General features: G+C 54.2%; 1 long non-coding RNA gene across 6 annotated transcripts; it reads right to left on the bottom strand.

Moving 5' to 3' along the window:
• Positions 1 to 3,659: 3,659 nt before the first annotated feature.
• LOC140613300 (uncharacterized) lies at positions 3,660 to 16,082 on the bottom strand. Of its 6 annotated transcripts, none has more exons than XR_012014455.1 (4): positions 14,946 to 16,059; positions 14,679 to 14,818; positions 13,967 to 14,523; positions 3,660 to 4,760 (listed from the first exon to the last, which is right to left on the bottom strand). It is a non-coding gene; the product is annotated as an uncharacterized lncRNA (long non-coding RNA). The 6 variants fall into 6 exon arrangements; XR_012014456.1 differs by lacking the exon at positions 3,660 to 4,760 and having other exon boundaries at positions 13,815 to 14,523; positions 14,946 to 15,050; positions 15,976 to 16,082; XR_012014454.1 differs by lacking the exon at positions 3,660 to 4,760 and having other exon boundaries at positions 13,815 to 14,523; positions 14,946 to 15,139; positions 15,976 to 16,065.
• Between the last annotated feature and the right edge of the window lie 2,656 nt (positions 16,083 to 18,738).

An 18,738-nucleotide genomic window follows, 5' to 3' on the forward strand; every position in this document is an offset into this window, starting at 1 on the left:
CTGTCTCCTTCCAGGCATGCGGTAGGACCACACTGTCCCCCCCACTTGGAGGCCAGTGAAGTGCCAGCAAAAGCAGCGTCCAGGGACCAGCATCCAGAGTCAGCAGGGACGCTGAGTGGCCACTTTCAAAGCCAGAGCACACTTAGCCAGAGACATGCCCTTCGGGCGTGAGGACCCACCTTGCTGGGCCCTGGGACTGCCTGGACCCAGCCCCTTGCCGACCCACTCAATGAACGCACAAGAAGCCTGTGCTGTCTCTGACACTGAGGCTGGTGATCCTGTTCCCACAGCAGGACGCAGCCTGACCCAGAGATGGAGGAACTGTGCAGGAGGGCATGGCCATGATCCACACCGGAGACCACGGCAGCTCCGGCCTACATATATTTGGACGGTAAAGCTGAAAGGCCTTGCCCCACCGATGGACTGGCCACGGGTATGAGTAGAAACACGGGTCATAGTTGACAGCAAGGTTTCTGCTTGAACTGGAGAGATGGACTTAGGACCCGCACGACTGGGGAGGCTGCAGGTGAGGAGGCGGGGGCAGGGTCAGGAGCCTGGACACAGTGGAGATGTCTCGGAAATGTTCAGTCTGCAACAGGTGCTAGGTGACCTGGGCAGATCTCAACGGCAGGGCCATCCATGAATGTGGGGGTCCCGGGCCAAGTCCTAAAATGAACAGTTCAACCTACATGATTCTGGGGTGGGAGAGAGGCCGCTGGTCTTTGGGCCACCTGGGTCACCTGTGAGCTGCCCTCACTGGCCATTTGAGACGGAGCTCCACCCTGCCGTGCCAGGTGTGGACAACCTGAGTCCCACCCCACACTGCCTTGTCTGTCCCCAATCCTGGCCTTCAGCTGCCACTCTGCCAGAGGCCTGCCACTTTCCTGGGTGCTGGGGGGACATGGCAAGGGTCGTTTCCATTCTCAGAATGCCCCCCTTTAAATAAAGCCCCCCATCTTACCGACCAGGTCTGGCCACCTGATGCAAACCTGAGCCTTACCTGCTTTTTTAAGCCACTTCAACCCTAAAACCAGAGTTGAGGGACGCCTGGGTGGCTCAGTAGTTGAGCCTCTGGCTTCGGCTCAGGTCGTGATTCCAGGATCCTGGGATCAAGTCCCACATTGGGTTTCCCCCAGGGAACCTGCTTCTCCCTCTGCCTGTGTCTCTGCCTCTCTCTGTGTGTCTCTCATAAATAAATAAGTAAAATCTCTTAAAAAAAATAAATAAAAACAGAGTTGAATGAGCACTGGCCTGGGGGTGCAGAAGAGCCCCAGTCTTCCCGCCTCAAGGTCTTGCAAGCACTCTGGAAGGAGAGAGGGGGAAGGGAAAGACAGCTCTCTTTCCTAGACTCTTCCAAGAACAGCAAGAACACAGATGATTATCACAACCCCTTAACCTTCCACCTGTTTACCCACCTGCCTGAATCATGGACAATCATATCCTTCCAGGAATAAGCAATTCTTCCAGCAAGTAAACTACTGAAACCCCACGAAGCCTGGAGGTTAGTGAACAGCAGTGTACTGATGGCAGCTCTTAGCTTCGCTGAGCACACGGTGGGCACGTACGAAGTTAACCAGAGGAGGCCCTGCCTGAGGGATGACTGGGACCTCTGCACGAGCAAAAGTTATTCCTAAACAAAATGCTTATTTTATTTTATTTTTAAACTGGATCTGACATACAATAGTGTTTAGTTTCAGGTGCACAACATAATGATCCGACACTTATATGCATCACCAAACACTCGCCACGATCCACGTGGTCACCATCTGGCACCACGCAGCGCTCCCTACGATGCCACGGACCGCCTTCCCTATGCTGTACCTTACAGCCCTGCTCCCTTTTAATTTTTTAACTGGAAGTTTGTACCTCTTCATCCCCCCTTCCCTGTTGCCCATCCCCCACCCCCCAAAATTTATTTTACAAAATTCCAAACAAGCAGAAACTTTCAGCGTTTTAAAAAAGGTGTCTGCAGCACACACGCAGAGTTTATCTCCAGACCGAGAGGTAATAGAGCAGGAAAATGATCTGTCATATTAACATGAGAAGCAGTAAAATGTCATTTAATTATCTCAATAGATGTCAAGGGGGCATTTGGGGGGAAAAATCACCATTTAAAAATCCCTGTGACAGGTTTTATTCTAAACATGATGACCACTGTGAATTTAAAAACCAAAAGCTAATGTTCCTGAATTAATAATTCATTAGCACTGAGCATCGAAATCATCCTACGGTGTGCCCCGTGCAGGGAGCAATCTTATTTGAATGGACAACCAGAAATGTTGGTGAGAGCTAATTAAGAAAAAGAAATAACATTTAAGTATAGAAATGGAAGGTATAAAAATATCAGTTTTGTTGGAGCCATGAGTATAAACCTAGGAAAGCAATCAGAAGTGCTAGTAAATTAATTCTGGAAGATATGGCACATAAAAAAAATGTGTATCAACTGGGTTTCACACAAATATCACACAACTAGAATATGCGTGTAGCATAAAAGAGATTTCGGAAGCAATTAAAATTCAGATAATTGAGTATCCATTTACTCGGGGAACACAAAACACTTATTTAAAGGCCCTGAGAAGGGGCACCTGGGTGGCTCAGTGGTTGAGCATCTGCCTTCAACTCAGGGCATTAACCCTGGAGTCCTGGGATTGAATCCCACATCAGGTTCCCTGCAGGGAGCCTACTCCTCCCTCTGCCTGTGTCTCTGCCTCTCTCTGTGTGTCTCTCATGAATAAATTAAAAAAAAAATCTTTTTTTAAAAAAAGGCCCTGATAAGACTCTAATAAGAGGAAAACAAAAAGCAGAACTTCACGCTGCCCCTGTTGGGAAGCAGAAGCACGGTTAACGGTGACAAGGACATCCCTGCCCACACGTGGGAGCCAATGGCTAAAAATCCAGGGAATTCACAAGCCCTGTATGGTGACATCATACAGAGCTCGAACTCAGCCCCAGGGGGTTATTTACACCACAGAGATCAGCAAAAGCCACAAATCGGAGCATCTCTTCCCCTTTATTTATTTTTTTAATCTCTTCCCCTTTAAAAGCAGTTTTCCCTGCACACCATCAGACTGGGTGAAGGCCAGAGCTTTTTTACTGATACTTTTCGGCATATGATAAATTCATGATGAAATTCTAAAATTGCCCTTGAAATTCCAAAATCCCTCTTGAAACAGTCAGAAGAAAGTACCACACGGAGGAAGAAGGGTGTGCGCACATGCGCGTGTATGCACGCACACGGGTGTGCTCGCGTGAAGAAATTCAAGTGAAAGATTTTTAAATGTGTGTATAAACACTGAGCGAAGCCTGAAAAGAGCTACAAAAAGTATTACCAGTGGGTCTGGGTGGTGAGATCACAGGTGGGTTTTTTGTTCCTTGTTGTTTCTTATTTTTATTTTCCACTTTTAAACATGTATTACTTGTACGTTGGGGAAACGCACGTTTATATTTTTTCAGGTTCACTTTAACAAGCTAGAGGAAAACAGAATAGCATTTTCCCATCCATGCAAAAGAGATGAATTCTGACAAAAGAAATGGAAGCGCCTCACTGGAGGCAAGATGGAGGGGGTTTGAATATGTAAAATAAATAAATAAATAAATAAATAAATAAATAAATAAATAAATAAATAAATTTCTTACGTGATCACATGGGTGATAAAATGCAAAAAGAGCAACAGCGTGAGGAAAGTAAGTAATAAACCTACGTAAATACGGTTAACTCTCAGGGTGCCTGGGTGGCTCAGTCAGTTAAACATCTGCCTTTGCCTCAGGTCATGATCCCAGGGTCCTGGGATCGATCCCTGTGTCAGAACTTCTTCGACAGCAATTAAAGAAATAAAACAGGGGCACCTGGGTGGCTCCGTGGTTGAGCGTCTGCCTTCGGCTCAGGCTGTGATCCCAGGGTTTGGGGATCAAGTGCCACATTGGGCTCCCCGCAGGGATCCTGCTTCTCCCTCTGCCTATGTCTCTACCTCTCCCTGTGTCTCTCATGAATAAATAAATAAATCTTTAAAAAAAATAAACAGATAAAACACTAGACAATATGAAAGCGTCATTATTGGGCATGTTAATCCAGACAAAAAAGAAACAAACTGGTGGGACCCTGTGTGGGGGGAGCGGCAGGAAAACAATGCCCCCCCACTCGCTGGCGATGCCTGCCATAATCTGCTTCTGTCTGGCAAGTACTCTGACTGCCCTTTTCATCCTACTGAGGAGAAAAGACAAGCTATTTATACTCTTTTATATGACTTCAAAAATGCGTTCTGAGGCAGTGTTTCCCATGTAAACTTTTTGGAACCCTGCCCCAGGATGTCCGTAGATGCGACATAAAAAGAATGTTCTGGTCACAAGCGTGTCTCTGTACTGCAGGACTTCTCAGTGCCTTTACGTGCAACATGCACTGAGAATCTCCAAGAGCAAGTAGCCTTTACTCAATGGATTTGACCTCACCATCCTCTTATGATAACTACCGCCATCTCACAGGGCACGAGGCTGCTGGGAATCAGATAAGTGTTTCCTATAAGGATGCTATTTATAAGATTGAAAACTTTGAAACCACCTGAATTTACCCCAGTGTAGGAAAGCTTACCCAGGTTAGCCGTATTTAGTAAGAATCCTTGGAGGCTAAGTCCTCTCTCATTGGCCGGGTAGAGAAAGAGGTTTTTTTCAACTTCTTCATGAAGTCGTTGTGTGGAGGTGAACGGGAGGCGAGTACTGTGGTCATCTCTGGAGTCTCGTTTCCCCGTTGTCATGGCTCAGGGTCCCTGTTTAATTGGGAAAACCAGAGATGTTATCCAAAATCACATGCCCCGCTGAAGTCAAACCGGAAAGTATACTTTGCACTAGATGTTCGCGTATCTTCGCTAACCTTTAGGAAGAGGAAGAAGCAGAGCCTGGTTCCCCATCGATGGTGTCAGCTCAGCTAACCGACCGGCCCCTGATTAGATCTGACTATGAGTTGGGACCAGAAATTTGCACCGGATAAACTCATTCATGTCTTTTTCAGTCTCCTGTGCTGCTGGTTTGTTTGCCTTCTGTTTCCTCGGAGGTGTTCCTGCTTAAAAACGTTTGATCTTTTCCCAGCCAAATAAAGGGGGAGCAGGGAATTCACCCTGCTTGGGTCCCATCGAAGGCAGGGGGAGCTGACCGCAAGAAACACAGGTATAAAACCAGAGCATCGGAGATGCCAACGTATGATGTATGTCCTCGAGGGCCACGGTGGTGAATGCCGGCCCAGGGGACCCTCCAGGGACAGAGAGAGGGTGGGGACCCACAGCTGGATATTGATTACTCCACCCACCCCACCCTCCTCCCTCTACCTCCTGAACCACTTCCTCCCTCCTCCCAATTTTCCTGCAACATCTAACACACACACACACACACACGTATGCACACGCACATGCACGCATGCACACACACTCTCAGCAGCCTGACCTGGGTGACTTAGGAAGCAAGAGAAACATACTAAAGTGATCACTAGCCAGAAAGAGCCCATCCGTTCCCGGTGACCTATCAAATGACCCTGACCATCAGTGAGATCTCCTGGGGGCAAACGCTCAACCTGGACTGGCCTGTAGCCACCAATCTTCAAGCCAAAACCATGTCTTTTTTCACCCTCAGCTCCACTGATGCCCTCATTCCTTGGTCCAGCATACTTGCAAAGCCCCTATAACATGCCAGACCCCAGGATAGGGTAGGGAGGGTTCCCATCCTGCCCAGGACATGGATAATCTCAAAAACCAACATCTAACGAAAAGGAAAGGCAACAACAGTGTGGATTTAGAACTAGATGATAAACAAGACCAGTGACTTGTATTTCCAGATTTTCAAAGCCAGCCGTGGAAGGGCCCAGCCCCACTGGCGGTGAGCAGCCTCAGGAGCAGAGCACTGGCCACGCCGGCTGTGATAGCTGTCTGTGCGGGCTGTTCTCTCCGACTGGTCGCAGGCGGAGGTTTGCAAGTTTATCACATTAGTGGTGCCTGAGCCCTCGAATCCAAATTACAGGCCGAAGCCACAAAATTGTCTCCCCATCAGAGGCCTCTTGCTGAACGCCCCCACAAATACCAGTTCCCCTTAATCAGGGTCGAGGGGATGGGCCAACGCGCTCTGCTATGGGGAGCATGCTCATTTTCCCAATTTTGCAAAGTTCCTGGGCAGTCTCCCTTTAATTTTCCTCTCTGTATTCTTTTGAGGAGGTTTTGTGCATCGAAAGCCCGAGTCTACAACAACAAATACCCACGCTGAGAGCACTGGACATGCGCCGGCTACACCTCTACCCGAGAGGCCAGCCTGTGAGTGGGTTCTCCTGTGGCCCCCGTGCTCCAGTGTGGGGCACCTGGTCAAGAGGAGCCTCTGTGCTTTCCGGACTTCCAAGAGCTGCCTTTGCAGACAGAGCCACCCCCGACCCCATCCCCACCCCACAGCCTGCCTCTGTGCCAGAGCTCAGAGCTGGTTTTCCAAACTCCAAAGACTCCCCAGAGAGGTCTTCCCTGGGAGGCCAGCCACGTGGGGTCTCTCCCGTCCATGAGCTCCTGGGAAGGCCGGGATGGTGGTAGGAGGGGACAGAGGGGTCACTCTGTAGGAAATAACTCCTATGCAAAGCAACCAGCAGAGCGAGAGGAGCCCACCATGGGAGCCAATACGTGAGGCTGAGCACAGAGCAGACTTTTTAAAGAGTCTAGACTGCAGTTGCATCTTGCTTTGAAGGCCAAGTTACGAGGCACTTGGGGGCAGGGGACACCCTTGCACAGGGCTACGAAGGTCAAGGGCAGACATAGGGGAGTGGCGGGCGTGTAACGGCAGGAGTGGAGGTTTTACAGGGACGAGTGGGAGGTAAGGTTGAAGCTGATGAGGGCACACAGTCTTGGAACACCAGGCTGGTGATTACAGAACATCTTCAGGGGGGCCGTGGGGAGCACGGCATGGATGGATGAGCACGGCGTGGCCTCACGAGGTGGAGTCCTCAAGTGCATCAGGCAAGGCAGGCGGGGAAAGGGCACAGTCACACACAGAGCCTCGTGACAGAGTACCCGGGGGCTCTACTCTACAATGTGGCTTCATAGTCAGTCTTGACGTTGAGTGATGTCGTTCTTGCAAGCATGGTTCTCCTGCAGAATCGCGTGGGTTGTTCTGGGTGCCTTGCCTCCATACAAATTATAGAATCAGTTTGTCAACAGCCACAGAATAACTCGCTGGGACTTTGATGGTCACTGCCCTGGACCTGCAGACCAAGCTGGAGAGAGCCAACGTCTAGACAAGGGGACGCCTTCCCATGCACAGACGTGAATCTCTGTTCATGTATTTAGTCCTCTGATTTCAGGCATCCAAGTTTGAGACTTTTCGTCTTGTAGATCTTGTACGTGTTTTATTAGACGCAGCCTTAAGTATTTCACTTTTGGGGGGCGCTAATGGAAGTGGTGTTGTGTGTTTAATTTCAAATCCACTTGTTCACTGCTGGTATATAGAAAAGCAACTGACGTCTGTAGGCCAACCTCACAGCCCACAACCCTGCCACGTGCCCCTGCGTTTTAAGGCCACGACCCAGATGTTCCCCTCATCACTTCCACCCACAGCCCCCTGGCTGGGACTTGGTCCCGCGGCCACAACCAGCTGCAGGGGAGGCTGGGAAGTGTCGTCGAGAGCTGAGTAGTAAGTGCTCCTTAAAAATTCTGTGTCTGTGGAAGGGAATGAGTATTGGAGGACCCCACGTGGTACCTGCCACATGACCTCCTCTCCGTGGGCCTCTCCCACTCGTTTCTGTCTAGACAATGCTGCTGCTGGTTTAGGGCTGGGCACTCTCTAGGCCTGGCCCCCATCAAGGCATCCTTAGGTGTCCTGACAGCAGTAAGCTGTCCTGGAGCTGGATCAAGCAACACACGTGTCTCCCAAGGGCCACATGAATCCTCAGAGAAATCCACCTTACGGAAAGATAGCTGTTCTTTGGGCACCAGCCCAGCCATCCACAGAGGGGAGAGTATTTCACATTTTAGGCTGCATCTCGTGGTTCCTGTGTGTACCTGTTCCTGCTTTCATCTCATGACCTGCATCTTAGGAGGCAAGTCAGGGCCTCTCCTGCTCCTGAGTGGTCATCACCCTGGCCTTGCATTTGCAAGCAGTGTCAACCCAGGGGCAGGGGGGATGAAACTCTACCTAAGACACCAGCACCCCCACTCCTTTGTCTGCTAGAAGAGGGGTCCTGTTAGAATTGCAGATCTTCCCAAGCTGATGACTGGGGCTGGGGCCAGTGGTTGAAAGAATCCCATGTGGCCACTGCCTGACGAACCCCAGGAACCTGGTTCAGGTGTTCCAAGGACATCCGCGAGGGCTGGGGCATCTGAAAATAGCCGGGCACCTCTGGAGTCGTTCCTGGTTGGATTTTTATTTCTAGTTATAAAATATTTGTTCATAAGAAAATACAGCACATAGAATATAAAAAGAGTATAGAAGAAGAGGAAAAACTCATTATCACCCCAAAAGTCTCAGCTCCTTCCATCTTGTCCTATGTCCTTCAAACCAGCTGTGTCTGTCCTATAGTTGAGCTAATGATGTCCATATATGTTTGAATCTTGCTTTTTCCCCTTAATGTTCTTCCATCTTCTGAATACACCATAAGCTATAGTTCCCCAGTTGTCAGACATGAGCTTGTTTCAAGGGCTACTCTTACAGGAATATATTTGGCAGAGACGTGGTAGGTCTCGAGGCAGCTTGCGATTGTGCCCAGTCCCAGGGCCCTCCTCACCTGGTTTTGGCTGCAAGCAACACAAACCATCATTGGTGGATTTAGGTATAAAAGGAAAAGCAGGGACGCTTGGGTGGTTGAGCATCTGCCTTTAGCCCAGGTCATGATTCTGGGGTCCTGGGATCAAGTCCCACATCAGACTCCCCGCAGGAAGCCTGCTTCTCCCTCGCCTGTGTCTCTGCCTCTCTCTGTGTGTCTCTCATGAATAAATAAATAAAATATTTTTTAAAAAGGAAAAGCAGATGGAGAAAACAAGCAGATAAGACAGCTTGAATCACAACCAAACCACGCCCCGCGCCCTGCCTCACGCAGATCCTGAACTGCCCCCACCAGACTCTGGCATGACTGATGGCTCAGACCCCATCACCAGACTCTGAGACCTCATGATGAAAAGTGGATCAGTAGAACAGGACAGAAACAGACTCACACTCACATATGCACCTGACTTAGGGCAAAGTTACCACCATCAAGCTAGAGAGAAGGGATGGTGCTTTCCAGAAGTGGTGCAGGATTAACTGGATATTCAGGTGGAAAAGTCAGGTAACCTGGTACCCTGGAAGCCAGGTAAGACTAGGGGCCCCACCTGCCTTGTCCACCGCACCCACCGCGCTGTCCCCACCTGTGCCTGGAAGCCCACCCGGTTGTACGAGCCTTTGTGACAGCCTCTTGCATCATTAGTGTCCTTGTGCAGTGTGTTCCCCTCCACACATACACACACACACACACACACACACACACTATTCTGGGATTGGTCTGTGTGACCAACAGCATGTGGCAGAGCGACAGCATGTCACTTTGATGTGGAGGCTGTGGAGGGGGCTCCCCCTGTTGTGAGCCACCTCTGTCTGCAGAGCCGCCACCCTGTGTGTGAGCAACAGGCCCTCAGGTGGACTCTCCCACCTGCCGGTGACCGTGGCTTCACTGACAACTCACTGTCCCCTCCTGAGACCCCCGGAGCCGGACCCCACAGACGCTGCATGAGCAACGCGTCACCTGCTTGATGCTGCTAGGTGTCACGGTCGTTCCTTACGCAGCAGGAGATAACTAATACAGCTGTTGACAGCCTTGCTCAAGTTCCCTGGCCGGGGGTGGGGTGGGGGTTCCTGGTTCCTTCCTTCCTGCTCCCCAGCCTGCGGCCACTGCCCCAGTACAGGACTCCGAGCCAGGGGCACGTCCACTTGCCCTGCTGGACGCATGCTCCCTGGGGGCAGGGAGGTGCAGGGATAGGGAAGACAGGGGCGCATGGCAGGTCTGCTCTGATCCTCGGTCGGCCTGGGGAGGCACCACCTTCTCCAGCTGCCCTCCCTGGCCAGAGGAGACTCAGGTCCCAGAGCAGGTATGGGACGCTGGCGGGGAGGGAGGAGATTGGGCTCCCATCCCCATGGAGGTGGAAGGATGTCCCTGGCCTCCTGATGCCCTGGTGGACCAACAGGCCCAGAGCACCTCAACTCCTTAACAGCGGAGGGTGTGCGGCCATCAGCACTCTGTACCGGGGTGAGTTGGCTGCCCTGGGGTGCCTGCAGGGACAGAGGAAGGGAAAGGAAGCACATCTAAGATTATTTTCTCTTCTTACGGGCTGACCCCCCGGGTGATGTCTGGGATGCTAACCACGCAGGTTGAGTCGGTGGGAGTTGGAGCCGAGGCAACCGCAGATGCCCGTGCTGGGGCTCCTAGCGATGCTCACCCTCCCTCTGCTCCATGGAGCACCAAGCTAGGCATGGCGACTTAGGGCAACGTGCCACTCCTGTGCACGTGCTTATTTCGGGACATAAAGTCATCCCTTACACATGCCTGCAGTTCCAGACTTTATGAGCTCCCTGCTGAAGGAATAGAGGAAAGACAGAGGGACAGACCAGGGAGAGGGGGAGGGTGGAAACGGCTGAGAGATCCTCTCCAAAAGCATCCAGGTTGGTCCCGGGTCTCCCGGGTCCCAGAGAGGTAGAGCCCCGAGGTCTCCCCGCAGCTGGCAGTGCCTCCCGGGTGAGCCCTGCCATGCAGGAGACATGAGAAGGCAGCCACACAGACCTCACGCCCGAGCGCTCACGACAGCATGACTCTGACAGAGGAAGGCAAGAGGAAAACAAGCTGGCTGCTGGTGGGTGGGACCTGGGGGTGAGGAGAAGGTTCTACCATTGGATCTCGATGATGGTCGCACAACTCGGGGAATACGCTGAAAACCACTGGCTCTAAAGGGTAAACATCATGCTAAGTAAATTGTATCTCAATAAAGCTCTTTTTAAAAAGTGAACCTTGCAATATCTCTACAGGTGCTTTGCCGTCACCTGTTCCCCCACCTCGGATTTTAGAGTCACAGCCATCAGGCCTCCCAGCTCCGCCCTCGCTGCAGGACCCTGCCGGCCTTGACTTCCTCATCTGCAAAATGGGGACAAGGGGACTGTGCCCAGAGTGTCTGTGAAGGTGCAGGTGGGAGCGCCCAGTCACAGCTGACATGGCCCTGCCGCCACCAGTGCTGCCCCCCGGGTGCACCCAGGGCAGAACATAGGCCCCTTCACGCCTACTCATGAGTCCTCAGGGTGCAGGATTCTTGGTGGGTCTCACTCCCCTCACTTGTTGAATCTCTGTGGCGACCCTGGGAGGTCTACATTATCATGATGTGTGTTTGACAGGGGAGAGAGCTGAGGCTCAGAGAACAGGAGGTCACACACATAGGCTGTGGCAGAGCCGGGACTAGAAGGGGACACTTCGGATCCCACATGCCCACCCCTATGCTTTAGGACCTAGGGAAAACCCAGCAGAGTCAGACTCTTCCCTTTAAAAAAAAAAAAAAATTTATTTATTCATGACGGGGAGGGAGGGCATGAATTCATGACGGGGAGGAGGGGCAGAGACACAGACAGAGGAAGAAGCAGGCTCCATGCAGGGAGCCCGATCCGGGACTCCAGGATCACGCCCTGGGCTGCAGGCGGTGCCAAACCGCTGGGCCATCCGGGCTGCCCAAACTCTTCCCTTTTAAGCGAAGTGTATATACCCTGCACTGTCTCCCTTCGGGGTTTTCTCTTGTGCTGTTCAAACATCTAGAACATCTCCCCTGTCCTCCGTCTTTGCCTGTTCATTCTCCACCCTTCCTCGTGCTTGGGTGAAGCCTTTCTCTCACCCAGGTCAGAATTCTAATGGCAATCAGACTGCTCGTGCGGTGCGTCTACCTGTCTACCTCCAGAGCGGAGTGAGCAAGACGAGGACGGTGGGAGCCCACAGAGGGCACCTGCCAATTTGGCCATAAACTCTCAAGTAAAAGCAGCTTTCCATGCATTATTTCTCAGGTGTCCATGGAAAGCCCCTGGAGGCCAGAGACTGTAACTCAGTCATGTTTAGGGCCTGTCTTCCTGCCCTGAAGCAGCTAATAAGGCCTGACTCAAACCAAACCCAAGAATCTGATTGCCTGTTCTAAGCTGCTACAAAGCACATCCCATGCTTCTCCCTCTCCCTAGCCTGAGTGTGTTGAACAGTGTCCCCCAAAAAGATGTGTCCACCTCCTAACCACCAGAGCCTGTGAATTTGACCTTATTTGGAAGAAAAGGTCCTCGCAGATGTAATCAAGGGAAGGCTCTTGAGATGAAATCATCTTGGGTTATCCATGAGGGCCCTAAACCCAATAGCAAGCGTCCTTATAAGAGACAGAAGACAAGAGAACACAGGGAGGAGCAGCCACATGGAGACCGAGGCAGAGACTCAAAGGGTGCATCCAGCAGCCCAGGGAAGCCTGACCCCCAGCAGCTGGAGGAGCCAGGGAGTGTCCTCTCCTCGTGCCTCAGTGGGGAGCATGGCCCTGCGTCTTGATTTCAGTCTCTGACCTCCAGACTGTGATAGAACAAATGTCTGTCATTTTAAGACCCCTCTCCCTGTGTGTGGTCCTTTGTCACAGGGGTCTTGCCAGGGCCGAGGAGGGGTTGAGGCTCCAGTTGGAGGGTGAGCACTCAGCTGGCCCACCCTGCCCCATCCCTCCTCTCTGGTATTGGTGAATCTGCTGTGGATGGTCTGCTAAGGAAATATCCTGGGGCTGGATGTAATGCCAAGTCCTTTACTTAAGGACTCAGCTCAGGGCCCTAATCCTGATGCTTACCACCCCCCCCGCCCCCACCCCCCACACACAAGGGCTTAGGAGCCCCTCACTGAACCTCTCAGCATCTCCAGGTCTCCCTGCAGTCTCCCAGGCCACAGGGCTGCCATACGTCTCCATGGGTCGGCCCCTAACTCCATCAGTGCCTCCACAGTAGGGACTGCCCCTCCACCCTGGCCAGTCCAGGAGCCCTCTCTCCCCACAAGGCCCTAACCATAGCTAAATGTTGAAGTCAGCCTCCCCCACCCTCTCCACCCTCTCTACCCTCCCCTCACTGCAGCAAGACTCTGAGGCCAAGCCGTGCCCCGGTCAGCCTGATGGTGTCTTGAGAGTTGTGCCTCTTTGCTTTCAGCCATGTCACTGACCTACATCTTTGGCCAGTTTCCCTTGTGACTGCCTCCTCTCTTCCCCTTGAATACAGAGTGGCTCCTTCTATGACATGGGATAGCAGGCACAAGCCCTGTTCATCCAGAGACCTGAGTAGTGCCTTAGGGTATCCACCCTCTCAGACCAAACAGAAACCTCTTCCTTTTTACATATGTCCCTCATCCTTGCATTGACACTGTGCCCTTAATCAATGTGCTTACATTTACTTAAATTTTTTTGGAGACATAGTGCACATGCAAGTGTTCATGAACGGAGCCAGGGCAGGGTAGAGGGAGATGGAGGGAGAGAATCTCCAATAGGCTCCATGCTCAGTGCAGAGCCCAGCTCGTGGGATCTCACATCCCATGAGATCATGACCTGAGCCAAAATCAAGACTCAAGACACTCCCAACAGAGCCACCCTGGCGCCCCAGGGTGCTTATTTTTAAAATACACTTATTTTATTCCTTTTCCAGGGTGAGAAGGGAGATGGGAAGCTTGATGTGGTTCAACTTTATATTTTTTTAATTAAAATAATATATCCTAGTATTTAAGTCTCACGTCCACAGACAGCTCAGGAGAAGCCAGCAAATGAAAGCAAGTTTACAGACCAGAAAGCCATTTTTTTAAAATCCTCTTTCTGAATATAAACTGAAATGTTTAATCAATTCCACATACACTATGCATCACATGGCCTTCATTCTGCACAAGAACAAATACATGAATGAATACAGTTAACGGACCTTGACATACACCAGGCCTTACTGCTAACTGCTTCACACATATTACCTTAATGACTCTGCTCCATGGCCTTGGTTGGAGTGAAATCATACCCCACTTTACAGACGAAGACAAAGATTTACCCAAGACCGGACAGCTCCCAGCAGATGCAGGTCTGTAGGTGACACTCCTGGCACTCTCACAAATATGGGAGCAAACCTCCTGACGTCTGGAAAAAAATGGCTTGGTTTTGCATGAATTCTTGAAGATGTAGATTATTATCCTTATCAGTGTCAAAGGCCCCTGAAATTGTTCTGACAGTGCTCATGACCCTGAGGGAGGGGCAGCCTAAGGGCTTGGACAGTGCAGAGCCCAATTCATCACGGTTGGGGACATCACGGTTGCTGCATTGTGAGCCCTGGACAAGGCTCAGCTTCCTCAGTTTCCCCACTCACCAAGTGTGTTTCTGGGGTTTGCTTTGAAGATTAAATGCATGGCATCAATGAGCTTGGGGGCAAGGTAAACTGCAGGAGAAGTGAGGCACGAGGATTGGTCCATGAGGGGAGGATGCTTGCTCTCCAAAACCCTGCAATAGTTTGAATTCTGAGCAAATAGGCATGTCTCACCTGGAAGGGGAAGGGGGGAGCTGGTACTGATTTGTTTCTCCTCCCTTCCCCCCCTCCCATTCATCCCTGCTTGGGTGTTTGTAGGGAGAGCCCTCTGTCTATGTGGGGACTGGGAGAGGTGGCAATATGTGGACAGCTTTTGGAACTCCTCTCACCCTTTCCAGCCGGGGGGACCTCCATCCATGCAGGGTCCTATGGGCTCCAGTGGGCCCCAGAGGCAGAGCCGGGCATCCTGTTGGTTAAGGTCAGCTGCTCAGGTTCCAGGGATGAACCAGACTCTTTATCTTGAACTAATCTTCAGAAAAAAAGACCTTTCAGAGCTTTACCAAAAAAAAAAAAAAAAAGAAAAGAAAGAAAAGAAAAGAAAAAATAGTTCTAGCAAGTTTATTTGATGGGGGAAGAACCTCCCAGATTGGGCTTACCAGTTGTGCAGAGCACTGGGCTGTGCCGCCCACTGCTTTTGAATAATAAGGAAAAGGAGAAGAAAACGATCAGAAGCTGCAGTTCCTCTTCCGGCTCTGTCACCGCTGGGAAGACACAGTGGTCACTCCTGTTCCTCAGACGGACAGTCACCCGATTACAAATACCCACGGGGCCTGAGACTCTCCTTGCCCGCCTTTACAAATGAATACGTCATCACTCCAGCAGCACAACTCTCCTTATTACGTGAAAAACAAAACCAAACAAAACAAGAGCCCCAATCCACGCACGCGGGCAGGGCGGCTGGACCACGCCTCGGGCCCCGCACCCTGGGAGGTCCGCACGCGCTGGCGAGCCGGGCGTGCGCGCCTTCTCCAAGCCTTACGGTAAGCGCGGCGCGCAGAGCAACCACGTGGCGGCGGAACCGAGGCCGGGCGGGAATGTGCGGAATGCGCGGCGCAGTCCCGCGCGCCTCCCGAGCCAAGGCCCGGCTTCCCGCGGCGCGCGCCCTCGCCTCCCACCTCTCCGCGATCGCGCGGCTCCCCAGCCCCTGCCCGGTCCCCCGGGACGCGCAGGAGTGGGTGGAGCCCCGTGCAGCGCCCTGGCGGGGTGTGGGGACGGAGCGCGGCCCTTCGGGCGCCTGGGACTCCGCACGCCCGGAACTCCCCAGAGGGTCCACGCCCCGCCACCCGTCCTCCCGACGGCACGAGGCCAAGGGACCTAAGCGCAGGAGTGGAGGGCGTTGGGTATGCGACCCCTCTCCCCGCACCTGGAAAGCAATGTCCTTTCCTTTCCCCCCCTGCAAGTGTCTGGAGCCCCAGAACTCGGAGGCGCCGCATAATAAAGAGCCCACCATGCCTCCACCCACCCCCAAGGCCGAAGGGAAGGATGGAGACGCTCTGGGGCATTCCAAGGGCACCAGGAAGCAGGCACGAGGATGCGGTCACATCCCAACACGGTCTCCGGGAAAGCGCGGGGATGGGGAGCGAGTGTCCAGGCGTCCGGGCGAAAGGGGGGACGTCGAGTCCTTACCCTGGAGGAGGGAGGGGCATTGGGGGAGCCACAGGGTCTCGGCGCGGGTCCTCCTCCGGGAAGGTGCGGCTCCGGCGAGACGCCCCGCGGGCTACCCACCTCCCCTCCGCCCCCCCCCCCCACGCGCCCGCCCCCGCCCCGCGAGAGTCCGCAGGGGCGCTCCGCGCGCTCAGCAGGGGCGGGGGGGCAGCTCCGCCTCAGGTAGGCCGCGGCCCCCTTGGCCCAGGGAGACGCGGATGGGACTTGGCCACCTAGGTCATCACCCCCGCCCCCCAACCGGTTTCTTTGCTTGGGTTGGAGGTGGTGATCTCAGTCTGGGCGCCCCACTCCGCGGCACTTGGCTAGAGACGGGCCAAGGGCCCTGAGCCAGGAGGCCAGGGAATTCCTAGTGAACTTTGGGGTTTCATACCGCTCAGGGCACCAGGCGGTGCGCTTTGAGGGACGAAGGTCAAGGAGTTAGATCTCCTTTCCCGCCTAAGAGGGCACCTTCTCCCCAGGGCAACCAGAGGCTTTGTAAGCCGCCCCCCCCCCACACACACACACCTGTTGGGGTTGGCTTTATAACCTCGGGCACACCTTGCTCAAGGCCTGCAGAGCTGGGGGAGGAGTGTCCCGTCCCCGCTCCCAGCCAGGCCCCCGGCTAGGGGGCGCGGAGGGGGCGGGTCTGTGTGTGGCAGAAATTAATTGATCGGGGGCGGAAACGCAGGTCCGCGGGCAGGGGCGGCGGGAGGTGCGGCTGCCCCAGGTGAGCCCCGCAGCTCGGGAGCGGGGGGAGTCCGCACCGCGTAGCGCCGGCGGGGACAGGGCGGCGCGTGGGCCTCCAGGCTCGCCCGAGGCGAGGGGGGTGGCGGAAGGGGAGCCCCAGCGCCCCGGGACCCCGCGGCTCACATTCGAAAGCCTTTTCCGGGGCGACTTAAGAGCTTAGTGCTTTCAAGTCGCCGCCAGGTATGCGGCTGCAGGTGATCCCACCTGGGCGCGCCCGCTCGGGCCCCTGGTGTGGCGGGGGGTGGGGGGTGCGGCTGCGCGAGGTCGGGGCCCCGGGAGCCCTCGGCTGGGCCCAGCGCCCCCTCCCCACGGCCCCCCGCGGGGCGACGCGCAGCCGCAGAGCGCGCAGGGGTCGGCGCCGCGGCGGGCCGGTTCCTGAATGAACGCGCTCCCTTCCCCCGCCTCAATGAAGGTTCCCACAGCCAGGGACGGTGGCAAACGCGCCTGCCGCCGCGGAATTCGCCCTCTCGGGGCCGGAGATCCGCCCCGGCCGGCCGCGGTCTCCCCCGGGGCGGGGGGAGGCGAGGAGAGCGGGAAGGTGGTTTAAGTTCCTTTTGGGCTTTCTTTCCTACCAACGCGGTGCCTTCCCTGTTGGGCCGCTGGCCCCTTTGTCTCCAAATAGTCCCCGGGAAATAAACGCAGAGCGCTCTAAACGAGCCCAGAAGGCGCAGTGCCCGCCTCGTGCTGCGTCTTTTTTTTTTTTTTAAGGCAGTGCAAAATTAAAACTGCAACAATAAAGTTTTAAAAAGTTGCTTTCCTCTTTGGAAAAAAAAAATTAAAACGCGTCCTCGGCTGTCCTAGAAGCAGCCGCCCTCAAGGGCCCGGGGCCGGCGGCCCCTCTGCAGCTCGGAGGACGCGTATCTGGGCTCCCCGGGGTGGGGGCTGGGCAGCCGGCGCTCCCCGCCAGGCCCCGAATTCCTGCGCCTCCCCCGCGGGTTCCTGGACGGCTGTGCACGCTCGCCGGCCGGGCTTGCACTTTTGCGCTCGTCCCTGAGCGGGGAACTCAACGAAGTTCCTCGGTCGAGATCTGCCCGGCCCGCCTAGTAACAGCGCCGCGCCCCCATTGGCTCATGCTAATTCCAGTTTCCTCCGTCCTGCTCCCGGGTTAGGGGGAAGCTCCCTCCCGGACCCGGAGCCCGTCTTGCAGGAGTGGGCGAGCCTCTTGATGACCCGCTGCCCCTCGGCGTCGCCGGCCGCCTCGGGCCGGGCCGGGGCGCCCGCGGGGCTCGGACCCCCCGCCCCCCGGGGCAGCGGCCGCCCGGCTATAGCGCGCAGCCCCATAAATCATCGGGGCAGCCGCCCGGTCGGGATTTTATGAATGAAAAAGCAGCCGGGCCGCCCTCGTGCGCGGGCTGCTGCGGCGGCGGCTGCTGCGAGGCACCCGCGTGCCCGCGGCCGGCGCGAGCGTGGGTGCCCCGGGCGGGCCCCGGCGGTGGGCGCTCCCTGCCCCCTGCTCCCTGCGCGGGCCACCCACCGCTTCCGAGGCGCGAGCCGGGGGTAATTACCCTCCCGGACCCGGAATCTCCGTGACCCTAATCCCGGCGGGGGGAGGGAGCGGGAAGCAGCGGCCTCGGGAGGGGGGTCTGGTCCGGCTGCGAGCGCCCTTGCGCAGGGGAGGGGGCTTTTCATCCGTTTCCTTTGAGCCTTTACTGTTCGGGGATGCGGCGGCTGGATGACACTAAAACTACATTCAGAGGGAAGTCCATGAACAGTTTTCTTCATTGGGGCAGGTAGTGTAAAAACTCACCCAGAAAAAGTTGAAATTGAGCAAAATGTCCTAATTAAAAAAAAAAAAAAAGCACTAAAAGAGACCTTATCAACAAAAATTTTGAAAAACCCACATTTTCTCTATTATTTTATATGGCTCTTAGTTAGCGATAACATTGGATCCCCTCTCGGGTAGACACTAATATATGTAGATTTTGTTTAAAACCAGATCAATACACCCATTTCTTTAACTTAACAATTGTTCTGATTTTTGCCAGTCCCCCCCCCCCG

The sequence above is a fragment of the Canis lupus genome, chromosome 21 (genome assembly GCF_048164855.1).
Source record: "Canis lupus baileyi chromosome 21, mCanLup2.hap1, whole genome shotgun sequence".
NCBI classification, from domain to species: Eukaryota; Metazoa; Chordata; class Mammalia; order Carnivora; family Canidae; genus Canis; species Canis lupus.